This window comes from Salmo salar, chromosome 05, assembly GCF_965601325.2.
Source record: "Salmo salar chromosome 05, fSalSal1, whole genome shotgun sequence".
Classification (NCBI taxonomy): domain Eukaryota; kingdom Metazoa; phylum Chordata; class Actinopteri; order Salmoniformes; family Salmonidae; genus Salmo; species Salmo salar.
The window spans coordinates 80659571-80678399 of NC_138295.1; the positions used below are offsets into that span (position 1 = coordinate 80659571).

At 43.9% G+C, this 18829-nt stretch overlaps 1 protein-coding gene across 1 annotated transcript in view; it reads right to left on the reverse strand.

Annotated features, from left to right (window-relative positions):
- LOC106593364 (polypeptide N-acetylgalactosaminyltransferase 1) overlaps positions 1-7788 on the reverse strand; it is a 127752-nt gene extending 119964 nt beyond the window's left edge. The window contains exon 1 of the mRNA XM_082975636.1: positions 7144-7788. The gene's annotated coding sequence lies outside the window, so the exon portion shown is untranslated. The remainder of the gene's footprint in view (positions 1-7143) is intronic.
- Between the last annotated feature and the right edge of the window lie 11041 nt (positions 7789-18829).

The window sequence follows — 18829 nt, forward strand, 5'->3', positions numbered from 1 at the left end:
GCCTGCCTGTGTGTGTGTGTGTGTGTGTGTGTGTGTGTGTGTGTGTGTGTGTGTGTGTGTGTGTGTGTGTGTGTGTGTGTGTGTGTGTGTGTATATATATACACTGCTCAAAAAAATAAAGGGAACACTTAAACAACACATCCTAGATCTGAATGAAAGAAATAATCTTATTAAATACTTTTTTCTTTACATAGTTGAATGTGCTGACAACAAAATCACACAAAAATAATCAATGGAAATCCAATTTATCAACCCATGGAGGTCTGGATTTGGAGTCACACTCAAAATTAAAGTGGAAAACCACACTACAGGCTGATCCAACTTTGATGTAATGTCCTTAAAACAAGTCAAAATGAGGCTCAGTAGTGTGTGTGTGACCTCCACGTGCCTGTATGACCTCCCTACAACGCCTGGGCATGCTCCTGATGAGGTGGCGGATGGTCTCCTGAGGGATCTCCTCCCAGACCTGGACTAAAGCATCCGCCAACTCCTGGACAGTCTGTGGTGCAACGTGGCGTTGGTGGATGGAGCGAGACATGATGTCCCAGATGTGCTCAATTGGATTCCGGTCTGGGGAACGGACGGGCCAGTCCATAGCATCAACGCCTTCCTCTTGCAGGAACTGCTGACACACTCCAGCCACATGAGGTCTAGCATTGTCTTGCATTAGGAGGAACCCAGGGCCAACCGCACCAGCATATGGTCTCACAAGGGGTCTGAGGATCTCATCTCGGTACCTAATGGCAGTCAGGCTACCTCTGGCGAGCACATGGAGGGCTGTGCGGCCCCCCAAAGAAATGCCACCCCACACCATGACTGACCCACCGCCAAACCGGTCATGCTGGAGGATGTTGCGGGCAGCAGAACGTTCTCCATGGCGTCTCCAGACTCTGTCACGTCTGTCACGTGCTCAGTGTGAACCTGCTTTCATCTGTGAAGAGCACAGGGCGCCAGTGGCGAATTTGCCAATCTTGGTGTTCTCTGGCAAATGCCAAACGTCCTGCACGGTGTTGGGCTGTAAGCACAACCCCCACCTGTGGACATCGGGCCCTCATACCACCCTCATGGAGTCTGTTTCTGACCGTTTGAGCAGACACATGCACATTTGTGGCCTGCTGGAGGTCATTTTGCAGGGCTCTGGCAGTGCTTCTCCTGCTCCTCCTTGCACAAAGGCGGAGGTAGCGGTCCTGCTGCTGGGTTGTTGCCCTCCTACGGCCTCCTCCACGTTTCCTGATGTACTGGCCTGTCTCCTGGTAGCGCCTCCATGCTCTGGACACTACGCTGACAGACACAGCAAACCTTCTTGCCACAGCTCGCATTGATGTGCCATCCTGGATGAGCTGCACTACCTGAGCCACTTGTGTGGGTTGTAGACTCCGTCTCATGCTACCACTAGAGTGAAAGCACCGCCAGCATTCAAAAGTGACCAAAACATAAGCCAGGAAGCATAGGAACTGAGAAGTGGTCTGTGGTCCCCACCTGCAGAACCACTCCTTTATTGGGGGTGTCTTGCTAATTGCCTATAATTTCCACCTGTTGTCTATTCCATTTGCACAACAGCATGTGAAATGTATTGTCAATCAGTATTGCTTCCTAAGTGGACAGTTTGATTTCACAGAAGTGTGATTGACTTGGAGTTACATTGTGTTGTTTAAGTGTTCCCTTTATTTTTTTGAGCAGTGTCTACATATATATACACACACTGAGTGTACAAAGAATTAGGAACACCTTCCAAACATTGAGCCGCACCCCCTTTCGCCCTCAGAAAAGCCTCAATTCGTTGGGGAATGGACTCTACAAGGTGTTGAAAGCATTCCACAGGGATGCTGGCCCATATTGACTCCAAGGCTTCCCACAGTTGTGTCAAGTTGGCTGGATGTTCTTTGGATGCTGGACCATTCTTGATACACACAGGAAACTGTTGAGTGTGAAAAACCCAGCAGCGTTGCAGTTCTAGTTCAAAGGCACTTAAATCATTTGTCTTGCCCATTCACCCTCTGAAAGGCACACATACACATTCTACTGTATGTCTCAAGGCTTAAACATCATTCTTTAACCTTTCTCCTCCCCTTCATCTACACTGATTGAAGTGGATTTAACAAGTGACATCAATAAGGGATCATAGCTTTCACCTGGAATCACCTGGTCAGTCTATGTCATGGAAAGAGCAGGTGTTCTTAATGTTTTGTACACTCTCGTGTGTGTGTGTGTGTGTGTGTGTGTGTGTGTGTGTGTGTGTGTGTGTGTGTGTGTGTGTGTAGAGCTGGCAAGGCTCCCCAGTGGCACAGGCTGACCCACTGCTGTGTGCAATTCTATCCCCTGATATGGCCCTATGAGCAGCCAGAGGACACACACACACACACACACACACACACACACACACACACACACACACCACACACACACACACACACACACACACACACACACCACACACACACACACACACACAAAGCCTGAGAGGCAAAAACAGTAACATGGTGCTCTCTCTCTCTCTCACGCCATCCCTCTGTCCCACTCCTCTCTCTGTATCTCGCTCCTTCTCTCTCCATGGTCACTGAGTTTACAATCAGTGCGTCTCTGCTTTCTGATCTAACTATGACAAACATCCAGAAAAAACCTCAGAGGTAAGGAGTGTGCAGTATATCAGTTTCTATCAGACCATCAGATCAGAGAGAAGAACATGATAAAGCAGACTGGTAGAGTGAATGTATCTGATCAACACTGCACCAGGATTATGGAGAGCCTGTGGTAGCATAGATGCTACAGACGTCTCTGAAAGATGCTAGACACAATCTTCATAAATAAGGCCCTTCTAAAATTCAGAACCTTTTCAACATGAAAAATAAAATCAGAGTATGTTTCATTTATGACATCACATCTTCCTGTTCCGAAGGTCAGTCAATGTTGAAATCCAAAAACCAGTTTGATGAGTGTTTTTAAAGTACATTAGCTAAAAACTGACTGATCAAATAGAGAATCGTTAAGCTATTTGCTGATGTTTGCCTGACTAGCCTCAAGGTCAAGAAAAACCCTCTTTGTGTCAAAACTGTTGTTTCAATATGAATATCTTGTAAAACAGGGCAGTGTGTGTGTTCTGATCAGCATCAGCCAGATTTCACCATGAGTCTCTGTAAACCAGGAGTCTCCAACAGGTCAATCGAGAGCCTACCTATGAGTAGCTTGCCAAACAATTCTGAAAGTACATGCAATTTTCACATGTTCCACTGCAAACTGTCATTAACAAATCTCCCAAGTATTAAACACAGCAAGCAGTCAGCTCCTATCTAATCAACACAACACTGACATTATCCCACCCCTGGTTAGACACGATTGGCTTAAAAAGCCAAACCTAACACAATATCTGCCTATTTATTTCCAGCAATATTGCCCCTGTCTGTCTGTGTGGTGCAGGCGTTTGTCTATCACTCTGTGTAGCCAGTGGATGTGATAACCATCTTGTGGGTTGACTGAAATACTTTCCCCAAAACTTTCTAGATATAATGTTACCTGCAAAGTAGGCTTACCTGGCAGAAGTATATCATGAGTAAGTATATCATTTCTATCTATTATTTGTTATTTTCAAACTTCAAACCATGAAAAGAGCAGCAGCAGTAGCTTACAGAACCATGGCTAGACTGGCACATTAGACAGCACATTCCTCAGCACATTCCTCACTCGATAGATGCCAATTAAAGGGGATTTACACTCTAAAATAAAAATGTGTTCGTTTTCTTCCAGACCTAAAAAAAGGTTTTCTGATGTGATTTAACAGAAGATCAAATTTCATTGTTTCTCTATGAACGATGGTAATTTTGAGAGTCAAAAACCACAACAATCTAAAACCAGGAAAAATACAACTGAGAAAACATAATTTTGGAAAATATAAAATATATTTTGGTTGTTTATGAACCATTATTTGACCAGGTTGACAGAAAACATAGTGAACGACTTTCTCTTGTACACTAAGGACCTGGGGAAGAGTTGGGTTAGGAGCGGAGAACTACATGCCTATTTGAAAGCTAGAAAAGAAATTGCAGCTCGCGACATGTTTAAAAAACAATGAAGAGAGAGAGAGATAGAAGAGTTAAGGATAGAGAAAGAAGTGAGAGAGTATTTTTTCTCTGGCAGCAGCTTTCCTCATAGCCATCAGAGGTATAGCCACCTATGTGTGTCTGAGTGATGCTGTTGTTGTTATTATGACATCATCTTATTAGCTAACATCAGTAGCGTTGTGGTGTGATCATCTGAGATAATCTCATTGTCATGTCAGTTGCATCGATCAATACTGGGGATCAACAGGAGACAGTACATCCTTCTTCCTCCCAACTATAAAATAGATAACCAACCAATTCATCCCGTTCTGGATAGAAGTTGTCTTTAGGCACAGATCTAGGATCAGCTTGCCTTCCCCAAATCCTAACTTTACCCATTATGTGAAAAGACAACACGACCTTGGATCAGCGTCTAGATCCAACTTAATCCCACTCCTAGTGTTGTTCCCCTGTCCCAGCCTTCGACACAGGGAGGTAAATTAGGCCTAGGCTACATGGGCCAGTGATGAAGGTCAGTCTGAGTTATAGATATGGGATTATGGTAGGTAACCTAGCGGTTAAGAGCGTCGGGACATTAACTGAAAAGTCGCTGGTTTCGAATCCCAGAGCCGACTAGGTGAAAAATCTGCCAAGATGCACTTGAGCAAGGCACTTAACCCTAATTGCTCCTCTAAGTCGCTCCGGATAAGAGCGTACGCTAAATGACTCAAATCTACAGGCTGCAGTGATATAGGTCTCTGTGGGTCAGTTATAATGATACAGGGTTTAGATATCAGGTGATATAGGGTGACTCCTCATCCCCAGTCTGCAGGGTTCTGTGTTCCGGCCACAGACCAGAGGGAACAATGGCATTCTTGTGCTGGGAGCTCCAGGTGGCTGGGGAAACCCAATCCTACCCAACCCCAGTCACCCAGTTTGAGTCTGAGCCTGCCTCACTGGCACAGCTCAGGGAGAACCAACGCTGCCTTCCTCCAGAGAGACACTGCAGAATAGAGCTATTGTTCCACCAGAGCAACTCCAAACTACACACACTCACTAAATCCACTTTCTTAGAGAAACACACAGACAGACTCAGAAACACACACACACACACACACACCAAATAGGGGAGCACATCTGCTGTGGTCTGGACCTGAACACGCAGCAGGACAGGAAACACATCATGCAGACTCCACGGCCTTGAATTGAGGAACATGATTCATTTCCTGTGAATGCTGGACAGTAATGCCTTAAAACAGGGCTTGGCTATTGGCTAACCCACAGCATTTCCACTGTAGAAGGTACTAAACATGACACAATACTTTCAGTCTCACTGAGGAGGGATTCAAAACATGGCACAACATCGCCAGTCCGAGGATTTAGAGGGGCTTTGAACATCAAACGCCTGAAGTCACACATGGTTTGAGAAAGGGTGTGGTGTGGGTGTGTGTGTGTGTGTGTGTGTGTGTGTGTGTGTGTGTGTGGTGTGTGTGTGTGTGTGTGTGTGTGTGTGTGTGTGTGTGTGTGTGTGTGTGTGTGTGTGTGTGTGTGTGTGTGTGTAAGGGAGGGAGAGAGAGCTTGTGTAACTGTCATTACATTTCAACTGTTGCTAAAGGACAACTGTATTCTCTCTCCCTCTTTGCGGTTCAGCTGCAGTCTTCACTCCAAGCTCAGCTCTCTGCTGCTGTAAGCAATAACACAGTGTTGTGTTTCAGTGTGCACAGCCATCCATGTCCTCTGGCCACATTGTGCTCTGGGTAGCAGGGGGCCCATGCTAACAGATAAGGCCAGATAGTTTCCCTCCAGCGAGCAGCAGTGCTGCTCTGTTCTGCACATGTTCTCCTATTGTGCAAGCCAGAGCCACAGAGCCTGGGCCTCATCCACAGGCACAGAGGATAAATAATGGATGACCATCTCTTCCTGCCCCTGGAGAAACATGACAGACTAATTTCATTCCCCTACATCTTCATCTGCAGCCAGAGAGTTACAGGATTGATTGTGAATCCATTTCCTTATCTATCAGATGTATAATTACAGCACTGCGAGTGCACGCTCACTGGCTCGCTCTGCTCGCATACAAAGACAAACACTGTCTTTCACACAGAAACACACACACACACTCACACATAGACCTGCTCTGGCCCAGGCTCCACATACATTAACGCGCCTCTATAAAAGGTCCCTTCCGGATTAGGTTACGTGAAATGTAATCAACTTCAGGCCTATTGTAGAGCACGAGCTGGAGCTGGGAGAGGCATGCATGGCTATAGACCTAGTTCTGGACTGTCTCCAACTGACTCAGAGTTCACAGCTGGTGGTAAGAAGTCATACAGTCATATTTAGTTGCTATTAAACATGTGTAGTAACTCTGTAATTACTATTGTAAAGATGTTCATTTGTTACACTAGTACTTTTGATGATTGCATTATACTAGAGTTGGTTGGAATAGGGTCTGTTACTTATTGCATTCGTGTAATAGCTACCCAAACCATTCCATTACAAGGCTATTTTAAGTAGGCCTACTGACATTAAAACAGTCACGGGGAGCAACTACCGATAGGCTATATGAAGTGTTAGTGACTAGGCCTAAACCTTGGCTTACTTTCAGGTCAATGCTGTTTTGTGATACGTCATTATTGAGAGCAATATATCATCATAACAAGGGCATTTGTGAGTAGTTAGTCCATTGCATCCAAATGCTCACAGAAAATAAACATTTTGGGGACAGTTTAAGCAAAGATTAGATGTTTTACTTGCTACAGTAACAGACATATTTCAGTAGAATAATTGATGACAGCATGAATATTGAAATTACACAGCCGCTTTTCACTGACAGGTATATATTTCCTGTCGTGGTCTACAGATGTCCAACAACATCTCCAGCCGCCTTCCTCCAGCCGCCTTCCTCCAGCGGACCATGTGACCGTTAGTTACCGTTACCTGGCCAGACGCTGTGTCAATCATCAACAACGGCAGTGCTTGCTTGCCAGCTAGCTGGTTATGGATTAGCTAGCGAAATTACCGACTAGTTTAGCATAAACAACACAATTCAACACCACTTTTACAGCAATACATGTCGGGTATTATTTGCTAACATTTAAATACGTACCTTTTGAATGAAAACGGAGAAATGTATGTGGTTTCTCCTGTGTAGCCCAGGTTTGGTTATTTAGCGAGTCGCATTCCGTATCCCAACGAACCAGTCAGATGTGCTTTGACGAACAAAATCTCCCTTGCTTGTTATAACACGTAGCTAGCCAGCTTTAGCTAGCTAATGGTGTTTAAAACGATACACAATCTAAAGCTAGCTCGATGCCAAGGGCAACTGAAAACTAAATCCAGTATTATGGAAACTAAACATCCAGAAAGATAGACACATCGACTAACGTTACCAAGCTAACTGCCAACGACGAGATGTTCGCATGCGCAAACAAATGGAGTGGCTGACTCTGCTCCAGTCGATGTGTGATGAAGAGATCACAGTTGTACCTCAAAAATTAATCCGACAAGAAGGGGTCATTTCCACGTTCGAAAACTGCGACTTAAAACATGTCGTGCGAAACGGCGTCCATTGAAAACATCGTATACTGTTAGGTCAGTACGTGATAGCGGAGTATGAGAGCTGGTAGCTTGTGTGTGTAGGCAGCACTCGGCTCGGGTTCAGAAAGCCCCTGCTGCAGTCGGTTGGGCGGCTGTCGGTTGCAGAGCACCCAGAGGCAGCATCGTACCCAATGACTGTGATCCCGATATGAAAGCATCCTCCCTCTCCAGCCCAACCCGGAAGAAAATTACAACACTGCAGTAACGTCATTCCTAATATACTGGTGGCTTTGAAATGGTTTACACATTTAATAAGGATGACTTATTAAGAAAATCATATGCGACTTTTTAGCTGTAATAGCCTACTTGGGTCAGATGAACAAATTGGCCTATTTTGTTGCTATTCATCAAACTCAATGTAATAATGCCCTGCCCCTCTCAAGAATAGGCTAATTCAAGTCCTGTAGCGTCATCTACACGACCCATTTATGGAGATTGTTCAATCTCCTATTTCCACTACAGTCCTGCATGGCAGGGGCCTAGTTGTAGTTAGTTCATTTACTGGCTATAGGCCCATTCTAAAATTGCAAAATTCTCAATGTTGTGTTGTGTTTCATAGGTTTTCCTTGGTGGCATTGGGTGTAAATAAGAATAGCATGTGAATTACATTTTAATAACACCTGGTTGGACATACAATGTACAGTGCATTCGGAAAGTATTCAGACCCGTTGACTTTTCACACATTTTCTTACATTAATCCTTATTCTAAAATTGATTAAATCGCTTTTTTCCTTATCAATCTTCACACAATACCCCATAATGACAAAGCAAAAACAGGTTTTTAGAAATTTTTGCAAATTTGGTTAAAAATAAAAAACTTAAATATCACATTTGCATAAGTATTCAGACAGTTGGTGGAGTGCTGTAGAGATGGTTGTCCTTCTGAAAAGTTCTCCCATCTCCACAGAGGAACTCTGGAGCTCTGTCAGAGTGACCATCGGGTTCTTGGTCCCCTCCCTGACCAAGGAAGTGGAAGTGTCTTGGAAGTGTCTTGGTGGTTCCAAACTTCTTCCTTTTAAGAATGATGGAGACCACTGTGTTCTAGGGGAACTGTGTTCTAGGGGAACTTCAATGCTGCAGAAATGTTTTGGTACCCTTCTCCAGATCTGTGCCTTGACACAATCCTCTGAGCTCTACGGACAATTCCTTCGACCTCATAGCTTTGTTTTTGCTGTGACATGCACTGTCAACTGTGGGACCTTATATAGACAGGTGTGTGCCTTTCCAAATCATGTCCAATCAATTGAATTTACCACAGGTGGACTACAACCTAAGTTGTAGAAACATCTCAAGGATGATCAATGGAAAGAGGATGTACCTGAGCTCCATTTCGAGTCTCATAACAAAGGGTCTGAATACTTATGTAAATAAGGTATTTCTGTTTTAAAAAATTATACATTTGCAAAAATTTCTCATGACCTGTTTTCACTTTTTCATTGTGGGGTATTGTGTGTAGATTGATGGGTAAAAATATTAATTTAATCCATTTTAGAATGAGGCTGTAAAGTAACAAAATGTGGAAAAAGTCAAGGGGTTTGAATACTTTCCGATTGCACTGTATATAATGTGATATTTTTCTATATTGCACGGAATACCTACCAAACACTATACCCTATACTGCCTATTTAAATGGATGAGATTAATTGCCATAGAATATGAGTTTGGGGAGGGGGATATAGGTAGGCCTATAGCTATAGCTTGCATGGAATAAGAAACGAGTGGTCGGAAATTGGCTTGGCTTTTACAGCACAGAAATGTCACTTATGGACTTTGCATTTCCTCTATACAACATTCTATCAATAAGATGTCAGTGTGGATCGTTTAGTACCTGCTTCATCAGTTCATCTGGGATGGTTTAAGTGTGTTCCCAGACGGCACTGTATCTTTCCTCATAATTTACTATGCCAAGAAGAGAGGAGGCGCCAGGGAACGCTCAAGCATTACCTCCACCAGACAGTGAGAGAGCGAGAGAGTCAGAGAGAGAGAGTCAGAGAGAGAGTCAGAGAGAAAGAGAGGGAGAGAGAGAGAGAGGGAGAAAGAGAGACAGACAGACAGACAGACAGACAGACAGACAGACAGACAGACAGACAGACAGACAGACAGACAGACAGACAGACAGACAGACAGACAGACAGACAGACAGGGAGAGAGGGAGAGAGGGAGAGAGAGAGAAAGCAATCAGATCAATGACTTCATTTTCTCCAGTTAATAAGAAGCGCGACCCATTCACAGTCGTGGTGAATGGAACTTGCTGATAGTCAGGCCCAGAGTGTAATTTAATGAGGGAAACATGTATAATATCTGACACAACACTCACTGTTGGCCTACCGTGTCTTCGAAAAGTATTCAGACCCCTTGACCTTTTCCGCATTTTGTTACGTTACAGCCTTATTCTAAAATGGATTAAATAAATAAAAATCCTCAGATATCTACACACAATACCCCATAATGACAAAACGAAAACAGTTCCTTAAATACCTTATTTACATACTGTTGGTATTCAGACCCTTTGCTGTGAGACTCAAAATTGAGCTCAGATGCATGCTGTTTCCATTGATCATGCTTGAGATGTTTCTACAACTTGATTGGATTCCACCTGTGGTAAATTCAATTGATTGGACATGATTTTTTAAGGCACACACCCGTCTCTATAAGGTCTCACAGTTGACAGTGCATGTCACAGCAAAAACAAAGCTATGAAGTCGAAGGAATTGTCTGTAGAGCTCAGAGGATTGTGTCAAGGCACAGATCTGGGGAAGGGTACCAAAACATTTCTGCAGCATTGAAGTTCCCCTAGAACACAGTTCCTCTAGAACACAGTGCCCCTAGAACCCTAGAACACAGTGTTCTCCATCTCTTTTCTCTGTATACATCAATGATGTCGCTCTTGCTGCTGGTGATTCTTTGATCCACCTCTACGCAGATGACACCATTCTGTATACTTCTGGCCCTTCTTTGGACACTATGTTAACAAACCTCCAGATGAGCTTCAATGCCATACACTCCTTCCGTGGTCTCCAACTGCTCTTAAATGCAAGTAAAACTAAATGCATGCTCTTCAACTGATCACTGCCCGCACCCGCCCGCCCGTCTAGCATCACTACTCTGGACGGTTCTGACTTAGAATATGTGAACAACTACAAATATCTAGGTGTCTGGTTAGACTGTAAACTCTCCTTCCAGACTCACATTAAGCATCTCCAATCCAAAATTAAATCTAGAATCGGCTTCCTATTTTGCAACAAAGCATCCTTCACTCATGCTGCCAAACATACCCTCGTAAAATGGACTATCCTACCGATCCTTATCTTCGGTGATGTAATTTACAAAATAGCCTCCAACACTCTACTCAGCAAATTGGATGCAGTCTATCACAGTGCCATCCGTTTTGTCACCAAAGTCCCATATACAACCAACCACTGCGACCTGTATGCTCTTGTTGGCTGGCATCGCTTCATATTCGTCGCCAAACCCACTGGCTCCAGGTCATCTATAAGTCTTTGCTAGGTAAAGCCCCGCCTTATCTCAGCTCACTGGTCACCATAGCCACACCCACCCGTAGCACGTTCTCCAGCAAGTATATTTCACTGGTCATCCCCAAAGCCAACTGCCTTTCCAGTTCTCTGCTGCCAATGACTGGAACGAATTGCAAAATCACTGAAGCTGGAGTCTTATATCTCCCTCACTAACTTTAAGTATCAGCTGTCAGAGCAGCTTACCGATCATTGCACCAATACACATGCCATCTGTAAATAGCCCACCCAACTACCTCATCCCCATATTGTTATTTCTTTATTTGCTCCTTTGCACCCCAGTATCTCTACTTGCACATTCATCTTCTGCAGATCTATCACTCCAGTTTTTAATTGCTAAATTGTAATTATTTCACCACTATGGCCTATTTATTGCCTTACCTCCCTAATCTTACTACATTTGCACACACTGTATATAGACTTTTCTATTGTGTTATTGACTGTACATTTGTTTATTCCATGTGTAACTCTGTGTTGTTTGTGTCGCACTGCTTTGCTTTATCTTGGCCAGGTCGCAGTTGTAAGTGAGAACGTGTTCACAACTGGCCTACCTGGTTAAATTAAGTTGAAATAAAATAAATAAATAAATAAATACATTATTTTTTAAATGAAGAAGTTTGGAACCACCAAGACACTTCCTAGAGTTGGCCGCCCAGGGCCTTGGTCAGGGAGGTGACCAAGAACCCGATGGTCACTCTGACAGAGCTCCAGAGTTCCTCTGTGGAGATGGGAGGAACTTCCAGAAGGACGCCCAGGCATTTATGGTAGAGTGGCTAGATGGAAGCCACTCCTCAGTAAAAATCACATGAAAACCCGCTTGGAGTTTGCAAAAAGGCACCTAAAGACTCAAACCATGAGAAATAAGATTCTCTGGTCTGATGAAACCAAGATGGAACTCTTTAGCCTGATTGCCAAGTGTCACATCTGGAAGAAACCTGGCACCATCCATAAAGTGAAGCATGGTGGTGGCAGCATCATGCTATGGGGATGATTTTCAGCAGAAAGGACTGGGAGACTAGTCAAGATCAAGGCAAAGGTGAACGGAGCAAAGTACAGAGAGATCCTTGATAAAAACCTGCTCCAGAGCTCTCAGGACCTCCAACTGGGATGAAGGTTCACCTTCCAACAGGACAACAACCCTAAGCACACAGCCAAGACAACGCAGGAGTGGCTTTGGGACAAGTCTCTGAATGTCCTTGAGTGGCCAAGCCAGAGCCCGGACTTGAACCCGATCAAACATCTCTGGAGAGACCTTAACATAGCTGTGCAGCAACGCTCCCCATCCAACCTGACAGAACTTGAGAAGATCTGCCGTGAAGAATGGGAGAAACTCCCCAAATACAGGTGTGCCAAGCATGTAGCGTCATACCCATGAAGACTCGAGGCTGTAATCACTGCCAAAGGTGCTTCAACAAAGTTTTGAGTATAGGGTCTGAGTACTTACGTAAATGTGATATTTCAGTTTTATATTTGTAATACATTTGCAAAACATGGCTAAAAACCTATTTTTGCTTTGGCATTATGGGGTATTATGTGTAGATTGATGAGGAAAAAATACAATTTTATCAATTTTAGAATAAGGCTGTAACGTAACAAAATGTGGATAAAGTCAACGGGTCTGAATACTTTCCTAAGGCTCTGTATATGTTGTTGCCTGGGTACTCTTGCACAGACACAAATCCCCATTCTCATAACAGGCCTGCTCTGGTGTAACTGAATGGAGTCCAGGCAGAATGAATGCAAATTGTCTTCCTTCAACATAGCTCTGACTTACTCCCACTGCACACCATAAACTCCTGGAGGGGAGCTATCTCTCACTAATACAACATAAAATGATGCTCTTCTACTATTTTAGGTTCATAGTGAGACCACTAGTGTGTTACAAATTGGATTGATTATGAACACTGAGAACTCAAGTAAGGGTTTAGTACAGACAGTTGTGCATATAATAGTACAGACAGTCTCCTCACACTACCTTATTTCTTATTATAATCCAGACACTATTATCCAGAGCAATTTACAGTCATCTAACTTGTTTTCCTCACAGGCTTATTGGCCTCATAGTGCTTATTGGTCTCATAGTGCTTATTGGTCTCATATTGCTTATTGGCCTCATAGTGCTTATTGGTCTCATAGTGCTTATTGGTCTCATAGTGCTTATTGGTCTCATAGTGCTTATTGGTCTCATAGTGCTTATTGGTCTCATATTGCTTATTGGTCTCATAGTGCTTATTGGTCTCATAGTGCTTATTGGTCTCATAGTGCTTATTGGTCTCATAGTGCTTATTGGTCTCATATTGCTTATTGGTCTCATAGTGCTTATTGGTCTCATAGTGCTTATTGGTCTCATAGTGCTTATTGGTCTCATAGTGCTTATTGGTCTCATATTGCTTATTGGTCTCATAGTGCTTATTGGTCTCATATTGCTTATTGGTCTCATAGTGCTTATTGGTCTCATAGTGCTTATTGGTCTCATAGTGCTTATTGGTCTCATAGTGCTTATTGGTCTCATAGTGCTTATTGGTCTCATATTGCTCATTGATCTCATAGTGCTTATTGGTCTCATAGTGCTCATTGGTCTCATAGTGCTCATTGGTCTCATAGTGCTTATTGGTCTCATAGTGCTTATTGGTCTCATAGTGCTTATTGGTCTCATAGTGCTTATTGGTCTCATAGTGCTCATTGGTCTCATAGTGCTTATTGGTCTCATAGTGCTTATTGGTCTCATAGTGCTTATTGGTCTCATAGTGCTTATTGGTCTCATATTGCTTATTGGTCTCATAGTGCTTATTGGTCTCATAGTGCTTATTGGTCTCATAGTGCTCATTGGTCTCATAGTGCTCATTGGTCTCATAGTGCTTATTGGTCTCATAGTGCTTATTGGTCTCATAGTGCTTATTGGTCTCATAGTGCTTATTGGTCTCATAGTGCTTATTGGTCTCATATTGCTTATTGGTCTCATAGTGCTTATTGGTCTCATAGTGCTTATTGGTCTCATAGTGCTCATTGGTCTCATAGTGCTTATTGGTCTCATATTGCTTATTGGTCTCATATTGCTTATTGGTCTCATAGTGCTTATTGGTCTCTGTCACGATAATTTTCTATCTCAATGGTTGAATTCAACAACTACTCAAAGCTTTGTCTACTTCCCGAAGGTTGTAAGGCTTCAGTTAATAAAGAAGTAGACAAAGTCTCAGATTCTGCAATAGATCAGTCCTTTATTCAGAGAGCGCTCTGCCCCCTAGTGCAGAGCAAGTCTTTTATACACACCACACACACACACACACACACACACACACACAAGTTTCTTATCATAGGCCCTGCTTAGTCAGGCAGTATTTTTCCCATTACCCCCATACATAGTTATCTCGTCTCACAGTTGCACCCTGCTTGCATAGCTACAAAAGAATACAATGCCCTAGTTATAATTCTAACCAAGCTACACACATCATCAGACTATATTCTTATGATTCTAACACATTACAGTTTCAGGGTGGAATACTTTAGTCATTATCTTAAACATACAAATTCAAATCAAATCAAATCAAATGTATTTATCTTACATCAGCTGATATCTCAAAGTGCTGTACAGAAACCCAGCCTAAAACCCCAAACAGCAAGCAATGCAGGTGTAGAAGCACGGTGGCTAGGAAAAACTCCCTAGAAAGGCCAAAACCTAGGAAGAAACCTAGAGAGGAACCAGGCTATGAGGGGTGGCCAGTCCTCTTCTGACTGTGCCGGGTGGAGATTATAACAGCACATGGCCTAGATGTTCAAATGTTCATAAATGACCAGCATTGTCAAATAATAATAATCATAGTAGTTGTCGAGGGTGCAACAAGTCAGTAACACAAGAGTAAGTGTCAGTTGGCTTTTTCATAGCGGATCTTTGAGAGTATCTCTACCGCTCCTGCTGTCTCTAGAGAGTTTAAAACAGCAGGTCTGGGATAGGTAGCACGTCCAGTGAATAGGTCAGGGTTCCAGCAGGTCTGGGACAACAGGTCTGGGACAGGTAGCACGTCCGGTGAACAGGTCAGGGTTCCATAGCTGCAGGCAGAACAGTTGGAACTGGAGCAGCAGCACGGCCAGGTGAACTGGGGACAGCAAGTAGTCATCAAGCCAGGTAGTCCTGAGGCATGGTCCTAGGGCTCAGGTCCTCCGAGAGAGAGAAAGAAAGAAAGAGAAAGAGAGAATTAGAGAGAGCATATTTAAATTCACACAGGACACCGGAAAAGACAAGAGAAATACTCCAGATGTGACAGACTGACCCTAGCCCCCCGACACATAAACTACTGCAGCATAAATACTGGAGGCTGAGACAGGAGGTGTCAGGAGACACTGTGGCCCCATCCGATGAAACTCCCGGACAGGGCCAAACAGGTAGGATATAACCCCACCCACTTTGCCAAAGCACAGCCTCCACACCACTGGAGGGATATCTCCAACCACCAACATACCATCCCGGGACAAGGCCGAGTATAGCCCACAAAGATCTCCGCCACGGCACAGCCCAAGGGGGGCACCAACCCAGACAGGAAGACCACGTCAGTGACTCAACCCACTCAGGTGACGCACCCCTCCCAGGGACGGCATGGAAGAACACCAGTAAGCCAGTGACTCAGCCCCCGTAATAGGGGTAGAGGCAGAGAATCCCAGTGGAAAGAGGGGAAACCGGCCAGGCAGAGACAGCAATCTATCTATCCTTTGACTAAATATTACATCTTGATACAACATTTGTTGATTACAAAAATTCACATCATCACACCCATAAATGTATGTACAACGTCTATTTCACCTCACCTGGGTGAGTCTCATAGTCTCATAGTGCTTATTGGTCTCACTGAATAGAAACAAGATGGCTCTGATGTAAAAGTCTCTTGAAGTCAGTTATCTGACAGTTGATGTGTCCGTTAAAGACAGGGAAGCTGGGGGGTCCAGTGCACCACAAATACAGCTCACAGTTTAACCTTGTTTATAAAACATCGATGCCTGTTTACACCAGAGTCTCCAGCAATGCCTTATTTATGTGTAGCATGTAGCAGCATCCAGCTGGTGATGTAATATGGATGCGATGTCAGAGGCTTCCTCTGTCTCAACAGATTCCTTCCTTCACAGATACACAACAGGCAACACTGTTGTGCACACACATTCACACACACAAACCTACTGCACATCTGGCCTATATAAATGGCATGTATATGTTATAATATGTATATATTATGTATTATTATATTATCTTCATCCTGTGTTGACGTCTGGATGCTGACAGGTCTTTCTCTGGGGGAGCTGCTGTGAGCTGATGGCTCCCCTGCAGGCAAGTCTCTGTAACAGATGTTTGTGACCACAGCCCTGACTCTGTTCTTTACCGTGTACAGTACCACGGTCCTTAGTAAACACCATCATTATACAGTAGTAACCACAGCCCTGACTCTGTTCTTTACCGTGTACAGTACCACGGTCCTTAGTAAACACCATCATTATACAGTAGTAACCACAGCCCTGACTCTGTTCTTTACCGTGTACAGTACCACGGTCCTTAGTAAACACCGTCATTATACAGTAGTAACCACAGCCCTGACTCTGTTCTTTACCGTGTACAGTACCACAGTCCTTAGTAAACACCGTCATTATACAGTAGTAACCACAGCCCTGACTCTGTTCTTTACCGTGTACAGTACCACGGTCCTTAGTAAACACCATCATTATACAGTAGTAACCACAGCCCTGACTCTGTTCTTTACCGTGTACAGTACCACGGTCCTTAGTAAACACCATCATTATACAGTAGTAACCACAGCCCTGGCTCTGTTCTTTACCGTGTACAGTACCACGGTCCTTAGTAAACACCATCATTACACAGTAGTAACCACAGCCGACTCTGTTCTTTACCGTGTACAGTACCACGGTCCTTAGTAAACACCGTCATTATACAGTAGTAACCACAGCCCTGACTCTGTTCTTTACCGTGTACAGTACCACGGTCCTTAGTAAACACCGTCATTACACAGTAGTAACCACAGCCCTGACTCTGTTCTTTACCGTGTACAGTACCACGGTCCTTAGTAAACACCGTCATTATACAGTAGTAACCACAGCCCTGGCTCTGTTCTTTACCGTGTACAGTACCACGGTCCTTAGTAAACACCGTCATTATACAGTAGTAACCACAGCCCTGGCTCTGTTCTTTACCGTGTACAGTACCACGGTCCTTAGTAAACACCGTCATTATACAGTAGTAACCACAGCCCTGACTCTGTTCTTTACCGTGTACAGTACCACGGTCCTTAGTAAACACCATCATTATACAGTAGTAACCACAGCCCTGACTCTGTTCTTTACCGTGTACAGTACCACGGTCCTTAGTAAACACCATCATTATACAGTAGTAACCACAGCCCTGACTCTGTTCTTTACCGTGTACAGTACCACGGTCCTTAGTAAACACCATCATTATACAGTAGTAACCACAGCCCTGACTCTGTTCTTTACCGTGTACAGTACCACAGTCCTTAGTAAACACCATCATTATACAGTAGTAACCACAGCCCTGACTCTGTTCTTTACCGTGTACAGTACCACGGTCCTTAGTAAACACCGTCATTATACAGTAGTAACCACAGCCCTGACTCTGTTCTTTACCGTGTACAGTACCACGGTCCTTAGTAAACACCATCATTATACAGTAGTAACCACAGCCCTGGCTCTGTTCTTTACCGTGTACAGTACCACGGTCCTTAGTAAACACCATCATTATACAGTAGTAACCACAGCCCTGACTCTGTTCTTTACCGTGTACAGTACCACGGTCCTTAGTAAACACCGTCATTATACAGTAGTAACCACAGCCCTGACTCTGTTCTTTACCGTGTACAGTACCACGGTCCTTAGTAAACACCGTCATTATACAGTAGTAACCACAGCCCTGGCTCTGTTCTTTACCGTGTACAGTACCACGGTCCTTAGTAAACACCATCATTATACAGTAGTAACCACAGCCCTGACTCTGTTCTTTACCGTGTACAGTACCACGGTCCTTAATAAACACCGTCATTATACAGTAGTAACCACAGCCATGGCTCTGTTCTTTACCGTGTACAGTACCACGGTCCTTAGTAAACACCGTCATTATACAGTAGTAACCACAGCCCTGACTCTGTTCTTTACCGTGTACAGTACCACGGTCCTTAGTAAACACCATCATTATACAGTAGTAACCACAGCCCTGACTCTGTTCTTTACCGTGTACAGTACCACGGTCCTTAGTAAACACCGTCATTATACAGTAGTAACCACAGCCCTGACTCTGTTCTTTACCGTGTACAGTACCACGGTCCTTAGTAAACACCGTCATTATACAGTAGTAACCACAGCCCTGACTCTGTTCTTTACCGTGTACAGTACCACGGTCCTTAGTAAACACCGTCATTATACAGTAGTAACCACAGCCCTGACTCTGTTCTTTACCGTGTACAGTACCACGGTCCTTAGTAAACACCATCATTATACAGTAGTAACCACAGCCCTGACTCTGTTCTTTACCGTGTACAGTACCACGGTCCTTAGTAAACACCGTCATTATACAGTAGTAACCACAGCCCTGACTCTGTTCTTTACCGTGTACAGTACCACGGTCCTTAGTAAACACCATCATTATACAGTAGT